The sequence below is a fragment of the Schistocerca nitens genome, chromosome 11 (assembly GCF_023898315.1).
Source record: "Schistocerca nitens isolate TAMUIC-IGC-003100 chromosome 11, iqSchNite1.1, whole genome shotgun sequence".
Lineage (NCBI taxonomy): Eukaryota > Metazoa > Arthropoda > Insecta > Orthoptera > Acrididae > Schistocerca > Schistocerca nitens.
Window position 1 is genome coordinate 69624577 of NC_064624.1, and position 7216 is coordinate 69631792.

A 7216-nucleotide genomic window follows, 5' to 3' on the forward strand; every position below is an offset into this window, starting at 1 on the left:
AATGCTGATTAAAGAGATACCTTTGTAGTTGTTACAATCTTTTCTGTTTCCATGTTTAAAGATTGGTGTGATTACTGCTTTCGTCCACTCTGTTGGAACCTGTCCCGACTTCCAGGCCATTTCAATTATCCTGTGTAGCCATTTAAGACCTGATATTCCACTGTATTTTATGAGTTCCGACTTAATTTCATCCACCCCAGCCGCTTTGTTGCACTGCAATCTATTGACCATTTTCTTCACTTTCTCAAACGTGATTGTATTTCCATCATCATTCGTATCCCATTGTACATCGAAATCTGAAGCATTACTGATCGCATTTTCACCTACATTGAGCAACTCTTCAAAATATTCCCTCCATCTGTCCAAGGCATTAACAGGATTCACCAGCAGTTTTCCTGACCTGTCCAAAAGTCATTTCCTTCTTACCTCCCTCTCGAAGACTGCTAATTATACTCCAGAATGGTTTTCCAGCAGCTTGACCCAAAGTCTCCAACCTGTTTTCAAAGTCTTCACAAGATTTTGTTGTGGTTGGCAGGAGAGCCAACACTGTGTTACTAGAGGAGGCCGAAATGCACGCGTTTTAGCTCACGCAGGCTGGCGTGAGGTCTGGAACAGGACAAGGAAATTAGAATTTAGAAAAAACGGACGTAGCTGTTGGAATACTTAACTTTATTCCATTAATGATGAACGTCGCTCTTGACGGTACATGATTCACAATATTAATGGTAACTTGCTAGGTCGTAGCAAATGACGTAGCTGAAGGCTATGCTAAACTATCGTCTCGGTAAGTGAGAGCGTATTTTGTCAGTGAACCATCGCTAGCAAAGTCGGCTGTACAACTGGGCGAGTGCTAGGGAGTCTCTCTAGACCTGCCGTGTGGCGGCGCTCGGTCTGCAATCACTGATAGTGGCGACACGCGGGTCCGACGTATACTAACGGACCGCGGCCGATTTAAAGGCTATCACCTAGCAAGTGTGGTGTCTGGCGGTGACACCACATTCCTCCCCCGCAAATCGGCGTACCGTTGTGGCATAAGGCTTGCGCCCGCCGTGAGGAGGACCCCATGTTGACGTATGCGACGAGGTGGGGAGCCTAACAACAGGCGAGGCCGTGCCACCCGCACCCTGCCATTCAGACCGCGGGGAGCTAGGAAACGCCTGAAAACCTGCTGCAGGGTGCACGCCAACATGCAGTGTATGCGCCCGCAGAGAGACAAGAGGGGCCGAAGCGTCGACCTCCATCGGGCCGGGGCACCCGACGGGCGAAGACGACATGTGGTCCGGAGCGGGCAAGAGTTCCATGTCGGAGGACAACTGGTCACGGGAAGCGACCGGCGGCGCGTGACCCAGGGAGGCGCCCGGCGGTTGCAGCGACGTGTCCACTGCGGGCGTCGCCTGCGGGAGGACAGGCGGCGGCGGCGGCGGCGGCGGAGTGTCGCCATGGGGCAAAATGGAAGGCAGCGTCGGTAACACCTGGGGCTGAGGCGAGCCATTAGATGGGTCCCCAGGGCGCTGACTGGGCGGCACCGTCGCTGAAAGCAGACGGGGAGCGGCAGATCCCGTGCGACGACAGAGGCGCAGCTGATTGAGATGCCGACGCACCTCACCAGAGGCCCCCAAAACCTGATACATATCGCGGCCGAGGCAGTGAAGAATGCGCGTCCGCAGCTCGTTGTCGTGCGGTGGCGTTCTCGCTTCCCACTCCCGGGTTCCCGGGTTCGATTCCCGGCGGGGTCAGGGATTTTCTCTGCCTCGTGATGACTGGGTTTTGTGTGCTGTCCTTAGGTTAGCTAGGTTTAAGTAGTTCTAAGTTCCAGGGGACTGATGACCATAGATGTTAAGTCCCATAGTGCTCAGAGCGATTTGAACCATTTTTGAAGAATGCGCCCTGAAGCTCGATAGTGGCGATAGTAGACAACGTCGCCTGGAGCAAAAGCAGGTGTCTGCCGCTGCACGGGAACCTGATGCGGCGGATGTAGCAAATTCGATGATGACGACCGTGGAGCCACTCAGCCGGCGAGCGACCACCTCGGGGCTGAGAGCGATACGAGGACAAAAAGAGCAATAACGCGTCCTCCCGAGAATAAGACTCTTTCAACTTCAATATCTGTGACTTGACAGTCCTAACTAATCGTTCAGCGGCACCGTTTGACTGTAGCGAAAACGGCGCGTACGTCAGATGTTGAATACCATTGGCCTTGCAGAATGACTGAAATTCTGCGGACATGAATTGTGGGCCATTGTCGGAAACAATAGTCTGTGGAAGACCTTTCATGCAAAAGATAGCTGATTACGCTTGTATGGTGGCAGATGACGTCGTGGAAGACATCCGGACAACAAAAGGAAAATTACTGAATGAATCTACCACAACTAACAATCGAGCATTCCAGAATGGACCAGCAAAATCGATGTGTAAGCATTGCCAAGAGGAAGTGGCTTTTGGCCATGCAAAGAATTTCCGCGGTGGTGCGGACTGTTGTTCGGCACACACCATGCAAGAAGAGCACATATCCGTAATCACGGCATCGATTCCGAACCAAGTACAGTGCTGACGAGCAAGTTTTTCGTTCTTACTATACCCCAATGTCTTTGGTGGAGAAGCTGTAAGACAGAGGACTGTAACGAACGTGGTACCACGACCCTGGACTGATCATTATCGGAACGCAACAGCAAAACACCACGTTGTACAAAAAGTCTCTCCTGGTGAGCAAAAAATCGGCGAACCAACGAATCCCCAATCCGTGACTTTGACAAGGGCCATTGCGTAGCAACAAAACGCAGAACGGTAGCAAGGATAGGGTCGGCAGCTGTGGCTGTAGCTACACGACGAAAATCAATCGGAAACGATTCGACCACGTCATCGGTTTCCGCATCAATGAACATGCAGGCAAGTTCGGAGGAATCGAATGCCTTATCCTCAGCAATAGGCAAGCAGGACAACGCATCGGCGTTTCCGTGCTTAGCAGTGGACCGATACAAGATATCGTAGCGGTACTGCGAGAGGAAAATGGACCAGAGAATGAGTTTCTGCGCTGTACGTGGAGGTACAGGCTTGGTCGGATGAAAAAACGATGTCAAAGGTTTGTGGTCTGAGATAATGGTAAAGTGACGACCATACAAGAAATCATGGAACTTTGTAACACCAAATACGAGAGCCAATGCTTCTTTCTCGATCTGTGAATAATGTCTTTGCGCAGACGACAGCAATTTGGACGCAAAGGCAATAGGGCGATCGTGCGATCCATCTTTGTGTGCAGGCACAGAACCGATCCCGAAATCCGATGCATCCACCATCAACAAAAAGGGCTTCTGGGGATCGAATGGCGTAAGGCAAGTATTGGAAAGCAACGCCGATGTCAACTGGCGAAAGGCGCGTTCGCATTCCGTCGTCCAGACGAACGGAACACCTTTACGGCGTAAGCGATGAAGCGGAGCTGAAATGGAAGAGGCGTGTGGAACATATCAGTGATAATAGTAGATTTTTCCTAGCACACTCTGTAGCTGCTTCAAATTCTGCTGCAAAGGCAAGTCTTGTATGGCACGAAGGTGCGTGGGACTGGGATGTATGCCTTGGGCATTGAGTACATGTCCCAGGTATGGAAAATCACGAGCAAAGAACACACATTTGTCCTTCCGCAAGCGAAGACCATTCTGTCGCAAGACCTGAAATAATGTTCTGAGATTGGTTAAATGTTCTTCTTCCGTCTTTCCGGAAATCACAATATCGTCCAGATAATTTGCTGCAGCAGGGACCGACGCACAAAGTTTGTAGATATTGCTGAAACAATGTAGGGGCGGATGCACACCCGAATGGCAGTCGTTTGAATTGATACAACCCAAGATGCGTGTTAACCACCAAAACGTGCTGGGATTCTTCATCCACCGGTATTTGCAAGTACGCATATGTGAGGTCCAACTTCGAAAAATATTTACCCAGGCACAGTTTGTCAAAAAAGATCTTCCGGGTGGGGTAAAGGAAAAGTTGCAATCACTAGTTGTGGATTCACTGTTGCCTTGAAGTCCACACAAGGTCTCAATTTTCCCGAAGGTTTTGGCAAAATTACTAAGGGTGATGCCCAGAGAGAAGCCTGCACACGTTCAATTACACCTTGTGATTCCAAATCGTGTAATGTTTTTGCGACCTGATCACACAATGCGTGGGGAACATTGCGCGCTGTGAAAAATTCGGTTGCGCGTTTACTTTCAATTCTAAATGCGCTTTATAGTTCTAAGCGCAAACCAAGGCCCGGTGCAAAAATGTCTGCAAATTCTTCACGTGGACGAGAAACACTGTCTGAGGGCACAGTCTGGTTCACTGATAAGACCTGATTTACTATAGACAAGTTAAACAACTGGAACCAATCGAAACCAAACAAGTTCACTGCAGAAGAAGAACGAAGGACGTAAAATGACACATGTTTTGTTTGTCCTTTGTATGTTGCAAGAAGGATGCACTATCCTAACACAGGGATATCTTGACCTGAATAACTAGTTAACTTAACATTTGCGGCATGCAACGGAGGTATGCCCAGCTGTTTGTACGTGTCTTGATTGATCAGTGAAACTGCAGCTCCGGTATCGAGCTGGAATGGTATCACTTTGCCGTTAATGTCCAAGTCGACAAAAAGTTTATTGTCCTGCTGACGACAAGAGCGACTCTTGTGCAACGTGAACTGACACTGGTACATAATCACTTGCGACTTGACGGAATTTCTGGCGATGTCGATGCACACTATTTGTGGGAAGAACACAGAAAAATGTCGGGATGTTCAAATTCCAACAGGATAATGCATCACACAGCGGTTATCTCCACTAAGCTAAGAAAATCGCGGGAAGACAGCTAACTTGTGCTACCCCCACTAACCAAAGTCATCCGACCGCCACTTCTTCCTATGAACTGGCGCCAAGCTTGAATTTTGGCTGTATAGAAAGGTCACTTGGGGTTTCTCCACCAACCTAACAAAATTGCAGGAAACAAAGCTCACCTCCACTAACCTAAGTCACCTGACCGCCACCTCTTCCTAGGGATTGGTGGGAAATGGACTAAGCCTGCACTGGGATGCTGGAGAGATGAAGGAGTGTACTTTATTTATTTTCGAACAATTTATTTAGGGATGGAGTATATTTGTCAAAGCTATACAGAACACATGCTCTGACATGCCACACAGCATACATACTTGCAAACTACTCATAAATAACTCATGTATAATGATCTACACTTGCACTTGCTAATTGCAAACTGTCAAAATAACGCATTGCACAGCCCACAGACATGCAAACCACTCGTAAATAATGCAGTACATTTACGTCCTGAGAGCCAAACAACTCGTAAATTGTCAAAATAATAATCCATCTAAAATACTCTGCAAACATGCTTGCTAATCGTCAAGTATCGAAATCATGCACCAGTCTTTATTTAAACAATCACAGACAGCACCACCATCCATTGTGTTCGCCAGGAGGTCCGCACTCCAGCTGACCTAGTACACACTACCACCACCAGAGGGTGCTGTCCAAGATGACAGCCATTACATCAGCTGATGATGCAAGTACAGTTATCCAAGATGGCTTCAAACAGTTTGTTCACCACTAGGTCAGGACCTAGCACTCAGTACCACCACCAGAGAGCGCTGTCATCCTTTTCATGACATAACCCAAGATGGTGGGGGTAAATTGGGGGAAAATGACTCTGCCTGTGCGGGACGTGAGTTTTTATTTTGCAAGCAGTGTCTCCGCTATGAGATCTAGACTCCAAGTGAACTGTACACATTAGTGTCACGAGAGGGTGCTGTCATCCCTCCTGTGCCGTAATCCGAGTTGGTGGTCTATAGGGGGAAAATGACGCGAAATTGACTCAGTTTGCGCTGGGGAGAGTAAGGAAGGAGTGCACTCTATTTATTTTGGAATATTTTATTTAGGGATGGAGTATATTTATCACACTGACACAAAACACACGCTCTGACATGCCTGGGGTCACGCCACACAGCCCACAGATCTGTAAACTACTCCTAAACAACGCTCTCCAGACACACAAACAACTCCTAATTTACCAAAATAATTTCAGTACAGACATGCAGACTCCTCCTAAGTGATGCAGCACAGTGATGTGTAGACATGCTCAGTACTCGTAAACTGTCCAAATAATGAACAGGGCAGCTCACAGACTGGCTCGCAAAATAATGCAACAGACACACAATCAACGAGCAGACACTGTCCACCACCCCTGTCCAGTAGAGTGCACAGGAGGTTAGCGGCAATCCCCGCTAAGTGATGCGGCCGTCAGCTGTCAAACTACACACAGGTTCCCTCAGGCATGAGGTCGCGACATCCCTTTCATACTTGACACCAGAGAAATTCCTATCCAAGTACGTGTTCACCTAGACACAGGGGCTGACATGACTGGGTGAGAGCACAGCCGCAATCCGGGGCTGGACACAGGTGAAAGCTGCCTCTATTTCCGAGTATACAGTCACTGTTATACCGACCTAACAGAACTCCAAGGTGCAGCCCCCATATGCGAGACATCTATGGACAGCACTTGTCTTTAATGCTGATGACAGAATAGCACAGGCTGCTTCCTCCTAATGGAACACATTAGCTGTGTTCAGCTGTGCATACCCGCCCCAGCATGTCTGACACCTCGCCGTGAAACGTTCGCATGGCGACTCGCCATCTAAAACGTTCTCAATGTTATTCTTACATCACATGGCTTTGTAAAAAATAATAGCCAATTCAACATCTCAGGAATTGGAAACGAGAGAAAATTTCTGACTGATGACCTAGGATAGAGAGAATACTAACTGCTGAGACACTTTCATTTTCCACAGCAGTTGCTAATGAGAACTGCACAGCGTACTCGTTTGAAATTAATACTGCATCATATTCGCCGGCCGGAGTGGCCGAGCGGTTAAAGGCGCTACAGTCTGGAACCGCACGACCGCTACGGTCGCAGGTTCGAATCTTGCCTCGGGCATGGATGTTTGTGATGTCCGGGGGTTAGTTAGGTATAAGTAGTTCTAAGTTCTAGGGGACTTATGACCACAGCAGTTGAGTCCCATAGTGCTCAGAGCCATTTGAACCATTTTTTTTTTGCATCATATTCATCTAATTTTGATTCGGCTTGTTAAAGAAAACTGCTAAAAACAAGTGAGGAGAGTTGTTCTCTGAGGAAAACCGCAGGTCTGCGGCTCTACGTCTGCATTTGAAGTGTATACGGC